Source organism: Oreochromis niloticus, linkage group LG3 (assembly GCF_001858045.2).
Source record: "Oreochromis niloticus isolate F11D_XX linkage group LG3, O_niloticus_UMD_NMBU, whole genome shotgun sequence".
NCBI classification, from domain to species: Eukaryota; Metazoa; Chordata; class Actinopteri; order Cichliformes; family Cichlidae; genus Oreochromis; species Oreochromis niloticus.
Window position 1 is genome coordinate 86,246,034 of NC_031967.2, and position 17,326 is coordinate 86,263,359.

General features: G+C 42.7%; 1 protein-coding gene and 1 long non-coding RNA gene across 2 annotated transcripts in view; both read right to left on the minus strand.

Annotated features, from left to right (window-relative positions):
* LOC102082314 (protein NLRC3-like) overlaps positions 1-17,326 on the minus strand; it is a 441,947-nt gene that overhangs the window by 415,226 nt on the left and 9,395 nt on the right. The gene's annotated exons all lie outside the window — the stretch shown is intronic.
* LOC112846406 (uncharacterized) lies at positions 7,990-11,218 on the minus strand. The gene is made up of 3 exons (XR_003219336.1): positions 11,042-11,218; positions 8,887-9,192; positions 7,990-8,208 (listed from the first exon to the last, which is right to left on the minus strand). It is a non-coding gene; the product is annotated as an uncharacterized LOC112846406 (long non-coding RNA).

Here is a 17,326-nt window from a genome sequence, read left to right on the forward strand (position 1 = left end):
TTAATATTCTGAAAACCATGTCAATCATTTTCCCTTTACAGTTATGTGGTACTTTGTGTTTGTCTGTCACAGAAGATCTCAGAAAAAATCCATTTACGTTTGTTGTTGTAAAGTGACAAAATGTGTGAAAGTTTTTCAAGGTATTGTAGGTCTACATTCTTCTTCTTCTATGGTAGAGCAGCCTGGGCAGAGTAAGACCCAGCTTTAAAATGCTGCCATCTGTTAGCACAAATGACTGTAGAAAACATCGGTTATTGCAATAGCACTTATTTTTTTGGAGGGGGGGGGGGGGGGGTGACAGAGATGGTAACTTTACTGATAAATGTCATGTGACAACCTATATATGTGATGTCATTATGGGATAATGACATCACATATATTTAGAATCTTACCACCACTTTGATCCTTAAATCCATAACTAGGGGTGAAAAGTGACGACTTTTAGTCCATTAATTGCAGCAATTATGTTTGCAGAATTGAAACAAGTATTTTGAAACATCTGGATCCTTTTCGGAGTAACTGTTTACAGATTCCAACATGTCTCAGAGAAAACAACCCTACAGATTTCTAAGGTAAGTTTTCTTTCTTTTTTATGTTTTTCTTGTGGTTTTTGTCCTCAGATGAGGTTTGATGACAGGGATTGAAACTTGATAAATTGTCCAAGTAAAAAGATACCGGCATCCACAAATGTCATGTGACACCCTAACTGGCTTACGGGATAATGACGTCACATATATTTAGAATCTTACCACCAATTTGATCCTTTGAGCCTTAAATCCATAAATAGGGGTGAAAAGTGACGACTTTAGTCCATTAATCGCAGCAATTATGTTCGCAGAATTGAAACAAGTATTTTGAAAAATCTGGATCCTTTTCTGAGTAACTGTTTACAGATTCCAGTTTTTTCTTTTTTCTGTTGTTCATTAACAGAAAAAAGACTCACACGTCTGCCATCTCCTGTAACCCAGCATGTTTCTAGGGTTTGTTTTCTTCTTTTTTTATGTTGTTCTTTCAGTTTTTGTCCTGAGATGAGGTTTGAAGTGTTTGTGGTGCAGCTGGTCTGTCTCGAGAAAGTGCAGGCTGCACCCACCTGTAACCAGTGTTGGGCAAGTTACTTTGAAAAAGTAATTCATTATAGTTAATAGTTACTTCTTCAAAAAAGTAACTGAGTTAGTAACTGAGTTACAATATTCTAAAAGTAATTAATTACTTGAAAAGTAACTATTGCGTTACTTAAAAAAAAGAGAAGTTTGGGTCCAGGGTATAATTGGCCATTTTTAACTACTTTTGATTTTCCCTCCACATTTTACCTTTAAAAACTATCTTCCTTTTCAGCACGACCTCACGTGTCTGATTTACAGTTATGTTTTCATTTTTACATACTGTATAAACACAATTGATCTACAACCAGACAAATAAACATAAAATCTGAGAATAAAAAGGTTTTTTTTTTACTATTTCAACCACAAACATGTTTAATGAATCATATTTCATAACTTTAAATGCAAATATAAATTGTCAATTTTAAAATCATATGCACAAGTTTTTCAAACAAAGTTATTTGCAGCCATTTACCTTTTACCCTTTTTAAAATAACCATTTCAAACTATTTACAGAACAATCAGCTGTTCTGCATCAAATCTGATGCCACACAAATTATTTGTGCCACTCCAAAAAATAATTTCTGTCCACTATGAGATAAAGGAGAACAACAGCCTGATACCTGCAGGCCTGACAACAGGAGATGTATCACTGCTGTAACACCTGTAACATTCAGCAGTCGCCTCATTGTTCTGACACACACAACACAACTATTGACTACACTACACACTAACTACACAAGATTTGTAGGGGGTTTCTCCGAGAAGGGGGAGGCAGTGAAGCCTGGGGGAGGTCAACCGATATAAAGCGTGGACCTCTGCTTTCTTTCACACGCCTGGTGGGCAGTGCCACCCCGTCATGAGGGCTGGCCAGACTTTCGGAGTCTGAGGGAGGGACACCCGTATAACGGGTGGAAAGGCATCCCGGACCAATGGTGAAGCTGGCCAATTGCGTAGTCAGAGCAGCTGGCTGGTCAGAGTGATCCCCCCCTCCAATCAGGACACGCGATTGTGAAGTAAGTCAGACACGCGATTGTGAAGGAAGTCAGAGTTTAACCCCCCCCCCAAAATTAGTGTCCGGGCCTGGGCAGAAGAATTAGAAGCCTGGGCCTGGACAAGCGATGGTGAAGGAAGTCAGATGGTGAAAGAAGTCAGAGTTTAACTCCCCCCCAAAATTAGTGTGCAGGTCTGGGCAGAAGAAAAAAAAAGAACCCTGGGCCTGAACAAGCGATTGTGAAGGAAGTCAGAGTTTAACCCCCCCCCCAAAATTAGTGTCCGGGCCTGGGCAGAAGAATTAGAAGCCTGGGCCTGGACAAGCGATCGTGAAGGAAGTAAGTGTTATATTTGTATTGTTTATTGCCATTTATGCTTAGAAATATTTACTCATATATGCTTAGAGTTTTATAATTAGTTGTAGATTAATAGAGGTTTGATCCTTAGTAGTCTGCAGACACACGTTGTGTGCATTCCAGAGCACTCTGGCTTTCACACCCCATCCTGGGAGCATGGGAGAGGTCGTACCTTGTCTTGTTGTTTTATGGTAGGATAAACCTATCTATGCCTGTTTTAGTCTAAGTGCATTTTGTTTAGATGAACTGCTGGACTTCGAGGCCAGCAGGGTTAGGAAGTCATTTTATGGCCACACACACACACACACACGCACACAGGGTATTCTTTGTTCACATGTATACCTGGGTACGCTGTTATATGTTAATGAACCTATGCATATTCATGTAACCACAATAAAAGAGCAGTGTTACGGGGAGCGGACGAGAGCAACTGGGGTCAAGCGAAGGAACGGGGCCTGTCCAGTTCTCTCCCGTGCACGTGAAACATGAAGAACTTGCCTACTTGTGTCTTGCTTGCTGTGTAATTACATTGCCTTCAACGTTCCAGCGAATAGGTTCAAGCTACAAACCTATCATTAATTGGTCCTTCGACGCCGGAGCCCTGGAGTCGGCATTCACCGAGGAGAGAACCCTGACGTCAGCAAGCCGTGAGAATTTGTCATCGGGCCGGTGGATTAGCTGTCTGTTTTCTCTCCTTGACGAATGACGATCGGCGGGATCCGAGGTTGATATTACACGCTAAGCAACACCGAGTAAGTTTAGAGTGCATCTCTATAACTGTACTTCTCCGCCGCTCAGGGGGGCGTTGTTCGTGGCCGCTCAGTGGGGCTAAAATTCGCCGTCTTAGTGGGGCGATGTACAAAACCGCTCAGTGAAGTTGTTGTACAGAAGCATTAAGTCGCAGAGTTGCGCAGTTCGAACTTTTGTTTGGTTCGCCGTCTTAGTGGGGCGAAATGTAGACCGCTTTGTGGGGTCCGCTGCTTTGTGGGGCATTGAGAAGTTCCGCGGGGTCCAGATGTGCTGGACAATAGGCCTATTTTGTGTTGTTGTTGTTGTGTTGAGTGTGTTTGTCTGAGTAAGTGCGGAGTAGAACACGTGGTCTGTGACGCCGACTGTTGTTGTTATCATGGGTTCCCGAGCAAGTAAGACTGCCTCACAGGGAGACAACACATTTTTGCAAGAATTTACTCCCAACAGTGCGAGGTATTTATATTCTCATAACTGTCATGAGCGTAAATTGGTTGCGGGAGAATCTCAAATGTTGGAAGTTTTCAGAAAACACAGCAGCCTTGAAGAGCGTGCAGAGAAGGCCAGCCCACATCAGCAGCAGTTAAGCTCTGGTGAATGGCTTTCACCCACCCATTGCTGATTTCATGCCCGTCAAAACTGCCAATACACACATGTTTAGATTATTTTTTTAGCTTGCCCTGATCAACACTCGTGTTTCTTCTCTGGGCTCATCTGGACAAAAACACCTTTCTGTGTTTGGCTGCAGCCTCATTGTGACTGACAGGAAGTGTGTTATCCATGAGCTTCTTTGTTTCCTGCTGTGTTTCCTGTCTGTGGACAAACACGAGTGTTTCAGCTGAGGACTTGGTTCCTTCCACCTGTCCATACAGGACATCACGCTGTCTTTTCTCTTTAAATGCAGCTCCAGGTCCTTCCACGTGCTGTATTTGTGCAGTTTGTAGTGTGTCCTGGGAAACGTAGCACACATGGTGTTCTTCTGCTGTTTCCTCCTTTCACTGAGTGTGAAACACTGACGCTGTGCTGTTGTTGACAGAGCTGATTCTAGCTGCAGCTGGACTCTGTCATCTAACTGAATGTGTTGGTGCTGATCACGGGGCTCTGAGGGGGGAGCAGCAGGAGGACTCTGGATGCTGACGTCAGTGTATCTGTGGAAGCTCACACAGCGTCTCTGTCATTCAATATTGTGTATATATTGTATCTATGCAAAGATGAACAGACTGTGTGTTCACTGGTCTCTGTGCTGCTGACTGCTGCAGCTCTGATGTCATCATCACTCCCTCCTCCACCCTCAGCAGTCCCAGCATGCTGCTGTGGTGCACCCCACCCTCACTCTACACCTGAGCCATAGACCACACCCTCCACCTCAATATACACCAGTTTTCTCTGCTATGGAAATGAGATCAGGAGGAAATCATTATTATTATTATTGAATAAATGCTCACATTAATGTGGGCTTATTTGTTTCATATTAGAAACATTAGTCGAGTGTTTTTAGTATAAAATGGTGAAAGTCCCTCTTTTTGCTCCTCCCCTCACCTGTGGATGGACGGTGCTGTTACCGTGGTGACAGCTGTGATGTGTTTCAGTCCTGCCTGGTTATCACTGCAGGAATCTTTCACATTTATTACAGGTAATAACTCTGATTTTTCTGTGTATTATGAACTAAATGTATCCTGATACACACAGAGATGGATGAGCAGAGGTCACATGATGAAAGAACAAACATGGAGTCTTTGATTTATTTAGATATTTATTGATGAATGCAAACAAACCCTGACACTGAACCATCGTCCAGCAGAACAAACCTGATCACATGACCTGCTGACCCAAACAGTGAAAAGCTCCATGGCAACAACAACAAACAGCCTCACATATGTTAACAGAGGCTGTTAGAAGCACAGAGTCTTTACAGTCTTTCTCCTGTTTCCTGCAGTATATTGCAAGTAAACGTGACAGGTTTGGGATCAAGTTTTGGGTGGCCTGCGACCTAAAATCCAAGTACATTTGCAATGTCCTCCTATATCTTGGCAAGGACCCCAGTCGTCCCAGTGGGGAGAGACTGTCTGAAAATGTAGTGATGAGGCTGATGGAACCATTCCTAGACAAGGGCAGAAATGTTACCACGGACAATTTCTTCACATCGCTTTCACTTGCGCAAAAACTTCTTAGACGGAAAACCACCATCCTCGGCACAGTCAACAAGATTCGCCAGTAAATTCCTCAATCCGCTAGATACAGAAATCGCAATGAATTCACCACTCAGGCAGGCTGCAGGTCTTTTGTGGTTCTATGTTTATGTGTTTCATTGTGTGTAAAAGTGCTATGGAAATAACAATTTATCTTATTTCTAGAAGACAGTCTATATTCTTAGCAGCATGCACAGCGTGGTTCAGACTGATAACACCACCAAAAGGAAGCCAAACACTGTCACCCTTTACAACACCACAAAGTGTGGCGTGGATGTGATGGACCAGATGGTGTGGGAGTACACGGTCCGCAGAGGAACACGGCGCTGGCCAGTTGCCGTGTTCTATAACATGATTGACATGGCAGCACTGAATGCACATGTGCTGTATCAAGCATGCACCGGGACGCAGGAAAGACGGGTGGACTTCCTGGTGGAGTTTGCAAGAGAGTTGGCTAACTCTCATATGGCTGGGAAGACGGCAAGAAAAGAACAGTTGCTTCGGACACAACCCTCCACACCTAGCCCTGGAAAAAGAGCCACGTGTCAGGTCAAACACAAATGCAAGAACAATCATGCCACTGTGCGATGTGTTCACTGCTACAGATACACATGTGGTAAATGCAGACTACAGATACCATGGCAGTGCCAGGATTGTGAGTGATTGAAATGTACTCACTCACTTTTTATTGTTATTTGTAAATATGTGTACAAATGGTTGTTTTTTTATTTTTGTTTTTTTGTACTGTTTTATCAATAAATCTCAGCAACAAAGGAAATACACCCATGTGTGTTGATTTCTCCCTAAGGCAAACTGAAACACAAGTTTCCTTGTGGCTCAGGAAACTAACCACTCCAAGTGGTTCAGCATGGCCCCACCTTATTTACATAACAAAAGCAGCTGTTCACAGGTGATTAAGGATATTAGCTAAAAGCCTACCAGCCATTTGGCTCGACGGTGGGTTTTATAGGTAGAAAAGCCAAATGGCTCTTCTCTGGGACTTCTAGTGTTAAAGTCTGACTCCATCCTCCATTTAAATAACTCACACCAACAACTGAACAGCTTTGCCTTTGTGTAGCTGACACTTCATTTTAATGTCCTTCTATTCTGGTTCATCTGGTTTCAGTTTCTATGAGCACACAGGTTTCATCAGTGACTCTGTGACCTCAGTAATCTTTGCTGGGCCTTGATGCTCTGAACAAAGCTGCACATCACAAGACTAAATAGAAATGAATCAGTCTTTCATTTCTCACTGCTGTTTGACTTCAGCTCTCAATGTCCCACCATAACCCATGGAAAGAATTACTGTCCATCCAGGCTCCTGAACATGAAGCTGATGAAGGTGGAGTATTGTGAGGGCTGATGGAGATGATGATGAGGAATCCAGGAGCAGTGGGTGGATGGCAGCATCAGCATGAAGGATCAGTGTGAGAATACATCATCATCCACAAAGAAAACCAGTCTGAGTGTCTGACGTTGTTAGAAAGACGCAGTCCCAGCAGTTAGCTTGTCTGCTAGTTAGCTGAGAGCTAACTCACTTGTACATTGAATACCAAACTGTGTAAACCACGGGTGTCAAACATATGGCCTGTGGGCCAAATCCAGCCCTTGAGATAATTTCATATGTGAAATATTGATGAATTTTCAGGCTTGCTGATAATAAATGTGAGCACGGCTGAGATTTTATTCTGGTGAGCAAACCACGTGGCCAAACACTTTAAGAGACAGACTGGGATCATACCATTATGTGAAAGAAGACGGAAATGTTCCATAGACAGCAAGGGTAGTGGTAGAGACCAGGTACACAGAGAAATGGGAGCTGTACTGAAATGCAAGCGTGTCAGGAAAGAGTGAAAAGGCAAAATGAGCAGCATCTGGCTGCATTTCAGTGATACTGGAGACCACAAAGCTGAGTGCAACATTTATATAGGAGATATACAGGAGACGCTGAGAGTAGAACTGATAAAATTAGGAGCTGGCTAAAGTGATACCCATTTTTATTTCCACCCATTTTCATTGTGGAGGACAAAAGGTTTCAAACTCGTCCAGGTCTTAAACCTCACGTGTGTTCTTCCTAATAGCAGTAAATGGATAAAAATAAGGCTTTTATGAAAACACTGAATAAAAATTGCTGCCTTTAAAAAGACTAAATATGCAGTTCAGTATTGAATACTACATAAAATAAACTATATATAAAGTGTGTCTGAATGGCAGAGATGCAGAAATATGTGCATGTAGCACAGAGCCACGGCTCAGTGTCTGAATGAGTCTCACAGACCTGAATGTGCTGTTGAAGCCATTTATAATTGTAACGTAATTCTTTACTCACTTGATCTGCTCCTTACCACAAGCAACCAGACGTAGAAGGTTTTGGACTTTTAACTATATTTTCTTAAGTTTTACAACTTTTCTTACTGTTAAAAACCTCGTTATGGCCATTCATGCTATACAAGGTAATTAGACATGTGTGGTATCTACAGAAATGTCAGAATCTCAGCTAAACGTTCACAAAACCATCTCAACAACCACCAAGCAGCTAAAACAGCAGGTGAACAGATTACACAACAAAGATGTAAACACAAATCCCCCTGATCATCTCTTTTCTTAAACATGAAGCGTAGTTTTGGACGTTCATTTACTGCTGATTCGGTGAATTTTGGTTGGACATTGATGAAACCTGCAGTCTCAGAATCTGTGAGAAGTCTGCTTTCAGCACACACAGCATTGTTGTGTTGTGTGCTGTGGATTGACCTCTGCAAACTCATCACTGTTTTATCATCAGGTTTCTACTTAGACAATAACAAAGGAAGCAGTTCCCAGGAACTACTCTGACTTTGGATGCCCATGTAAAATCTCTGGTTTGCTCCTGTTTTTATCACTTGAGAAACATCGCTAAGCTGAGTCCCATTGTATCGCGCTCCGAATTAGAAATTGTCATTCATGCATTTGTTTCATCTCGTCTGGACTATTGTAATTCTTTGTTTACTTGTTTATGTAAAGTCTCTTTGGAGCATCTGCAAGTTGTTCAGAATGCTGCTCAAAGCTTCTGACCAAGTCCTCCAAGTTTTCCCATGTCACACCCCTGCTGATCCAGCTGCACTGGCTCCCTGTTAAATTCAGAATCCAGTTTAAGGTTTTGACCTTGACTTTCAGGGCTCTGCATGGACAAGCACCAGCATATATAAGTGAACTTTTACATCCATACATTCCCAGCAGGTCCCTGAGGTCATGTGACCAGGGCTTGCTTGCTGTCCAACACACGAGGCTGAAAACAAAAGGCGACAAAGCTTTTGTAACTGTGGCCCCCAGATTGTGGAACTCTCTCCCTTTGAGCCTGAGATCTGTGGACTCAGTGGTCGCTTTTAAAAAACAGCTAAAAACTCATCTTTTTAAACTTGCTTTTGGTTGATTTTTATTTTTAGGTTTTAGCTTCTGTGAAGCACTTTGTGATTTTTATCTTGAAAGGTGCTATATAAATAAAGTTTTACTTACTTTACTTACTTACTTCCTGTCTTGTTAACATAAGAGTATGTTGCCCTTCAAAACACCTCCACTTCTCCTCTTATTAGAGGACTGCCTTATTATTAATCTGCTAATTCTGTCAGTTGATGAAAGAAAAATGCTTGATCTCACCTGAGAGTTTCCAGTGTACAGTGTGGACTCTTCAGTCCTTCAGACAGAAGCTTCACGCCTGAATCCTTCAGGTTAATGTTACTCAGGTCCAGCTGTCTCAGATTAGAGGTCTGAGAGCTGAGACCTGAGGACAGAGCTTCACAGCTTCTCTCTGACAGGTCACAGTGACTCAGTCTGAAAAATAACAGATAAACAATTACAAAAATAAAACACTTATGTTGAAGTGTAATGAGATACTATTATATTTAGCAATATTTAATCTTGTTTTTGTCAGGAAACTGAGCACTGATGCAGAGCAGGAGGAAGCACATTGTTCAGTGTGCTTTTGACATCAACAAAATGTGTCAAATTTCTTTATTTTGTATTATTTTGGTAAAATTGATGATTATCACTTAGATAACAACCACAGGACAGATCTAGATGGCACTTTGGTAACAGTTACATCCAGAAATATTTCAGAAATGCATACAATTTCTGCTGCAATGTATTCAGTATTGACCAGTGTCAGTACTGATGATCACTCAGTAGTTTTGTAGATTTTTCAAACGTCAGCAGTCATTACTTCTTTTTTTTTAGTTTTTATATTTTATTTTAGTTGTTCCCTCCTGATTTGTGTTAACTAGAATAAACATTTAAAGCATTTACAAAGCTTCGCTGGAGGCTTTAACCACTGGCAGCAGAGCCAGATGACCCTTTTGGACTCATTTGATTCCAGCTTTGATATCATTGATTTCAATGAAGAGCTTTGTGATTTTAGGAAAGGGCTGGTAGCTCTGAGAGTCCCACTGATGAGGTGTCTGTGAAGATTCTCAGTCATCTAAAGAGCTTAGAAAAAAGGCACCAGGAATTCTTTAAGTTTCTTGAAGACGTTTCTTTTGGGGGAAGCTTCTTCAGTTTTGAGGTCAAATGGTGGAGGGTCCCAGGTTTAAGCCCTAGGAGAGAGTCCACCAATGGGGGTCATGAACCCCCTGTTGATCCTCTACCTAATCACACGAGCCAAGGTGTGAAAAGGGGTTTAGGTCACAATCAGCCAAGGTTTCAGGTAAGCTCATTGTGAAACCTAGCCGCATCCTATCATGTGTGCAGAGCTTAGCCTGTGTACAAACAGACCTCATCCATGTGAGCGTGAGAGAATGAGAGCACACACAGGACACTCAGATCTCTGAATGTGTGTGACTTAGTGAAAAAGAGGATTGCATTGAATATACTGTGACTGACAAACAGAGTTTAAAGAGAAAGGCGTTTGGATTAAAATGGATTATGCTAAGGTGAACGTGCTAATGAAATCTAAACTGACTGAAGTGTGAAGTGAAGATTACTCACATGTGAAAGAGAGAGAGGGGGTGATAATAAGGTGAAGCTCAAGATCAGTGAAGGGCATGTAAACAGCTGATTGGTTGACTAGATATTAGACCACCAGTTTCCCTGTGGATTATAACTTTAAGAAGATGTGACATTTACCAAGGAATCCTGCTCTCTGGATTATTTCCATGAACACTGAGCTGGAACACATCTACAGGGCTGGGAGTGCCTATCTCACCACCAACCTCTCTGTGTACATTTACTTTTTAACCCTTTGTGAAACGGTAAAGATTTAAATCTGAGTATTAATCTATGTTAGTGCAAACACCTCCAATACATTGCTTTGGCCTTTCCAAGTCATTTCTTCCCTTGGGTCTGCGGTCCAGGCTCCTAAAACAATCCTAGTTTAACAAGCACTACAATCTAGAGGAGAGCTGCACTAACAGGTATGACTGATGAGATCTGACCAGCAAGGATACTCAGGTTTATGTGTATCAGGACAAGCAGGGAAGACATGGACATCAAATCTGTCAGGCTGCCTGAGTCCTCTCACACACATCAGCTCAGAACTCTGGATTATCTACTGAGGATCAGGGATCAGAAGTTCTAGAAAGGCAGAACAAGACTTCCTGTATAGAGGTGCGTGGGCCTACTGATCCACAATGTCAGCACAACTCTCACGTCATATTCATCTCAGCACAACTAAAATATGGTGACTGACCTCAGAGTTTCAAATCGACATCTTGGATTCTCCAGAAGAACACACAGCTGCTTCACTCCTGAATCCTGCAGCTTGTTGTAGTCTCCACTCAGGTCCAGCACACTGGGATACGAGGGGTTGGACTTCAGCGCTGCTGCCAGATAATCACAGCTGATCTCTGACAAACCACAGCCCCACAATCTGTATAAAGAATGAAAGATGTAAGTTTATTAGACAAAGTGTGAGCTTGAAATCATTCAGTGTTTTTCATCATCTGTTCAGAGCTGAAGAAGGTTCAGAATGTAGAAGTTTAGAAAATGGAAACTCCAAACAGCTGAAGCCAACAGGAAGCAGCTTCAAAGAAAAGTTCCCCTGCCAATTCTATAAAGCTTGGTTGTTTATGCAATACTATCATTTAATGATCAGCAGTGGGGATGTTTGAATCCTGACCTGAGAGTTTCCAGTGTACAATGTGGACTCTGCAGTGCGGCAGACAGAAGCTTCACTCCTGAATCCCGCAGGTCATTGTTACTCAGGTCCAGCTCTTTCAGAATAGAGGACTGGGAGCTGAGGACTGAGGACAGAGCATCACAGCTTCTCTCTGAGAGGTTACAGCCACTCAGTCTGGAAAAACAAACAAATTAATTGAATCAGTCAAATGAAACATTTTTTTTTTTAATATATTTTTATTAATATTTTTCCCTTTATACAAAACAAAACAAACATCAGAACAGAAAAGAATAAAAGAGAAAAAAACCCTATAACAAACAAACAAACAAACAAACAAAACAAAACAAAAAAAACATTACAAAACAGAACAAAGAAAAAATGAAACATTTTTTAATGCCAGCATGCAATACAATTATTGGTTAACTAAATAGCTTCATTTAAAACACAACTCTTCTTCTATATCAGCACTTACTCCTTCTAAGCTCCACCTGCTCCACCTTCAGTCAGAAGACATGAAAACAAACTGTAAATCTAGTAGAAAGATGATTGGAAATCTTCTCAGATCCATTTGTACATTTAGAGCCTGATACTGAAATATAGCAGCACGGACATTCACAGCAGCAAAGGGTTCTTACTGATCTTAGCTGGCTTGGCCCTGGCTTATTGAAGATTAAAGAAAGCGGAATCAGCTGTTCAAAACCCCACAAGGCTGCCCGCTGTGATTGAAACGATGGGACGGGTCATGACTTCTCAAAATGGGCTCATTGAACGCAGCACGGATAAGATTTTGAAGAAGCTCATGCGGTCGTGAGTTCTCAGACTTTGCTCTTTGAGTGCAAAACTGATAACCTCTCGGAGAAGCTCGTGGCTCTCCAACGGAGATTGAGAGACGAGTGACGGACTTTTAGATCAGCAGTTGTTGGCACCAAAGAAAACCACCATCACTTCATGCGGCTAACATACCGGCGCCAGCTGTGGTCTCAAGGCTGGAGCTGAACATAACAAATCTCACCCTGATAACAGACAGTGTTTAGACTGTTCCTTCCCATCCTAAGCATGCTTATCCCCTCCCGGTGCAGACGGTGGGTCGAGGGGACCAGCGCAAATGCTGCAGGCCCGGATGCGCTGTCTACACCGGCTGTCTCTCACCTTTTACCCATTCCTGTTGCTTGTCATGTGTTTCTATGGCGTATTAAGAGTTTTCATGTGCTCTGCGCAAAAGTTATTTTTTTTCTGTTTTCAAACTGATCTCCCTGTTGGAGCTCAGTCTGGGGGGAGTTCTTTTTTCTCCTCATCTTTCCTGATGTTGTGCATTTTCTGCTGTTCGGTCGCTGCTCTAGCGGCTGACCGGCCAGCTACCTAGCCTGACCTGTCCCCCCAATGAGATGTTTGTGTATTGTATGTACGATTGGCAAGGTCAGTATCCTAATTGCCCCATGAAAATAAATACAGTCTTCTGAATCTGAAAAGATTACAGAAGAATGTTGTCAAGAAATACCAAAGGTAGGTAAAACTCTGGTTGTTGCAGCCATCCAGTATGACATGCTTTGTACTGTTCTGCTGCAGTTTGTGACACCTCGTCGATGAGTTGTGAAAGATGATGAAACAAACACTTCACTCAATGTTTTTCTTCTAAACTGGATGTAATTTTGGCAGCCGACAGTTTTTCACACTCTGTCCCAGCTGCAAATAGCGACACAACAAATAAATAACTTTACCCACTTGGATCCTTATCATTCAAGATTGTGAAAAGATTCTCTACTCAGAGAATACTGGTGATTTTAGATGAGAGAGATGATTTGGAAGATGATGAAGGGGAAGAGTTTTCAGAACTTGAGGCCTTTTGTCTTCACTGTATAGGACAGAGAAGACAGGAAGGGAGGGAGGAGTGAGGAGAATAACACACAGGAAATGGTCTTGGGCAGACTCAAACCAGGCCCTGGAGTCACGACTCTAACTTTCAGTACATGGGTCACCCGCTCAGCCAGGTAAACTACAGCAGTGTGTGAGTTAATTTGAGGACAATGATGACTATAAATCATCATTGTCAGTTTGTCAGTCTGCCCCAGGGCAGCTGTGGCTACAACTGTAGCTTGCCTCCACCAGTGTGTGAATGTGTGTGTGAATGGGTGGATGACTGGGTATGTAAAGCGCTTTGGGGTCCTTAGGCGGGGCTAGTAAAAGCGCTATACAAATACAGACCATTTACCATTTACCATAAGTCAGGTAAAAAAAGAAAAAATACTTACCATCAGCCAAAAAGGGGAAAACAGTGAGCTTAAATGACCAAGCATTGACCAAGGGTGGCTCACTCCTCGGTCTTCTTGCCCAAGGAGTGGGCATGGCTATCAATGTGGTGCAACCAAGGCCATCATACAGTACAGGCCATCCAAGCTGATTTTTAACTTTTCATCCCAGATACCACCTTAAAAATCATCTAGATTAGGATATGTTGGCTGATCTGAATTGTGTTCTAGATCCAATCACAACAAACAGAGCTGTTGTGTGTCCAAGGTGAACAGGAAGAATATATACATGCATAAAGTCAATAAAGTCAGAAGGTTTGCTTTAGACTGTGCTGCAGTTTATCATCAAAGACTGACAAACAGGCACCATGCTGCCAATAAATGCCATCAAGTCTGACTTTAGTTTTTTTCTTTTTTTTGTTATTTTTTTTAAAATCAAGATTAAATTTTATAGCAACCACAGCAGAGATGACCAGGGAGGGTGTGCTTGAGGGGATATAGCTAAAACAGCTGGTTTCAGACTGAAGATGAACTGAGGTGCTGCACCCAAGTCTGTAACAACATTTTGACAACAGTGTGAAAGAAAAACTGGAAGAAAAGCAGGTTCAGGGAGGGACAACCATCTGCTGCAACCAGACTGGAGTGAGAGGAGAGAGCAGGCCAACAACAACAAAGAAACAACAAACACACTGTGGAAGACCGAAGCAGAGTTTAAAGTGTAACTAAGGATGTTTCTCTGGCTGCCATGATTCACTGAGTAATTCAAATGCTTTCTTTAATGCAGGACCCACCATGAATGTAAAAGCAAGAGTTTCACCAGAGTTTGTGACTAAAAATAGACCTGCAGTAGAAATGTATCTAGGAGCATGCATGTGAATATAAAGTATCACAACATCAGGCACATGCAGCCTAAGTTTTTAAACAAAGACTGATAACATAACAGCAGCAGTGATGATCAGAGGTTATGGTGGATTCAGCGTCTCGAGTACACCGAGTTCTGGAGACATCAAAGAGGTTACAGTTGTATTGGAGAAATCACAAAACTTATATAAATTCATACAAAGACAAAGCCTGGTGAAATAAATTACTGACACAGTTGGATGTTAAAGTAAAGACATGAGTACAAATGTACTCACAGAGCTTTGTTGGAGGCTTTGACCACTGGCAGCAGCCTCAGAAGAGCCTCCTCTGAAGCAGAGTATTTCTTCAGGTCAAACACATCCAGATCTTTTTCTGATGACAGTAAGATGAAGACCAGAGCTGACCACTGAGCAGGAGACAGTTTATCTGTGGAGAGACTTCCTGATCTCAGGGACTGTTGGATCTCCTCCACTAGAGAACGATCATTCAGTTCATTCAGACAGTGGAACAGATTGATGCTTTTCTCTGCAGACAGATTCTTACTGAGCTTCTCCTTGATGTACTGGACTGTTTCCTGATTGGTCTGTGAGCTACTTCCTGTCTGTGTCAGCAGACCTCGTAGGAGAGTCTGATTGGTCTGCAGTGAAAGACCCAGGAGGAAGCAGAGGAACAAGTCCAGGTGTCCATTTGGACTCTGTAAGGCCTTGTTCACAGCACTCTGGTGGAGAGATTGAAGTTTTGGTTTGTTAAATAGTTTAGACCGTGTAGAGGTTGTTTGTTGTTGTTCCAGCAGATTGAGTCCAGAGTTGATGAAGGTCAGATGGACATGAAGAGCAGCCAGAAACTCCTGAACACTCAGATGGATGAAGCAGAACACCTTGTCCTGGTACAGTCCTCTCTCCTCTTTAAAGATCTGTGTGAACACTCCTGAGTACACTGAGGCTGCTCTGATATCGATGCCACACTCTGTCAGGTCTGATTCATAGAAGATCAGGTTTCCTTTCTGCAGCTGATTAAAAGCCAGTTTTCCCAGAGACTCCATCATCTTCCTGCTCTCTGGACTCCAGTGTGGATCTGTCTCAGCTCCTCCATCATACTTGACCTTCTTCACTTTGGCCTGAACCACCAGGAAGTGGATGTACATCTCAGTCAGGGTCTTGGGCAGCTGTCCTCCCTCTCTGGTTTCCAGCACATCCTCCAGAACTGTAGCAGTGATCCAGCAGAAGACTGGGATGTGGCACATGATGTGGAGGCTTCGTGATGTCTTGATGTGGGAGATGATCCTGCTGGCCTGCTCCTTATCTCTGAATCTCTTCCTGAAGTACTCCTCCTTCTGTGGGTCAGTGAACCCTCTGACCTCTGTCACCATGCCAACACAGTCAGGAGGGATCTGATTGGCTGCTGCAGGTCGTGTGGTTATCCAGAGGCGAGCAGAGGGAAGCAGTTTCCCCCTGATGAGGTTTATCAGCAGCACATCCACTGAGGTGGACTTTCTAGGGTCAGTTAGGATTGTAGTTTTGTGGAAGTCCAGAGGAAGTCGACACTCATCCAGACCATCAAAGATGAACACAACCTGGAAGTCTTCAAAGCTGCAGATTCCTGCTTCTTTGGTTTCAGTAAAGAAGTGATGGACAAGTTCCACCAAGCTGAACTTTTCCTCTTTCAGCACATTCAGCTCTCTGAAAGTGAATGGAAATATGAACTGGATGTCCTGGTTGGCTTTGTCTTCAGCCCAGTCCAGGGTGTATTTCTGTGTTAAGACTGTTTTCCCAATGCCAGCCACTCCCTTTGTCAGCACTGTTCTGATTGGTTCATCTCTTCCAGGTGAGGCTTTAAAGATGTCTTCTTGTCTGATGGTTGTTTCTGGTCTGTCTGGTTTCCTGGATGCTGTTTCAATTTGTCTGACCTCATGTTCATCATTGACCTCTGCAGTCCCTCCCTCTGTGATGTAGAGCTCTGTGTAGATCTGATTCAGAAGGGTTGGGTTTCCTGCTTTAGCGATGCCCTCAAACACACACTGGAACTTCTTCTTCAGGGTGGATTTAAGGTTACGATAACAAACTGCAGCTTGAAGTTCTGAATGAGAGGAAATATGTAGAACATAATTTGAAAGTGGCTTATTTCCAATAAGAATGCATCTTTTAACGTTGCTTCCATCTTGGAAAATATTTGAAATCCTCTTACGGTCAGCCAGCTCCTCCTGCTTCATTCTCCTCAGGAAGTCCACTGTGATCTTCACAAAAGCCTCTCTGCTGCTGCTCCTCTGACTCTCTAAGCATTCTGGGTAATCTGGACACAGAACCTTCTGGATCTTCTTCAGCTCGTTCTTTACAAAAGTGATGATGTTGTCCTCCAGCAGCTGGAACAGAATATTTATGAATGAGCCAATCAGACTGAAATCATGGAGCCAAACATCAGATCCATGTTGGACACAAAGACAATCCACTGGTCTACAAAGAGCAGCATGGAGATGACTGTGGACAGAACAGATGTAACAGTAGTTTTTGTACATGTACAGACCATAAATATGGAGTCCAGCTGTGTTTGATGCTGCTGGGCAGACTGACCACTGGGAACCTCTGAGCTCTGCTGGTCCACTCTGTGGAGGAACCATGGAGGATTAGATCAACACAGGATAAAGATCCAGGAGTTTCTGCTCAAATAACTTCATCTGAATCAAGTCTGTCAAGTTTTAAACTCTCAGTTTGTGAACGTATCAGTAATTTTCAGTCTGTTTTCATGGACGTCC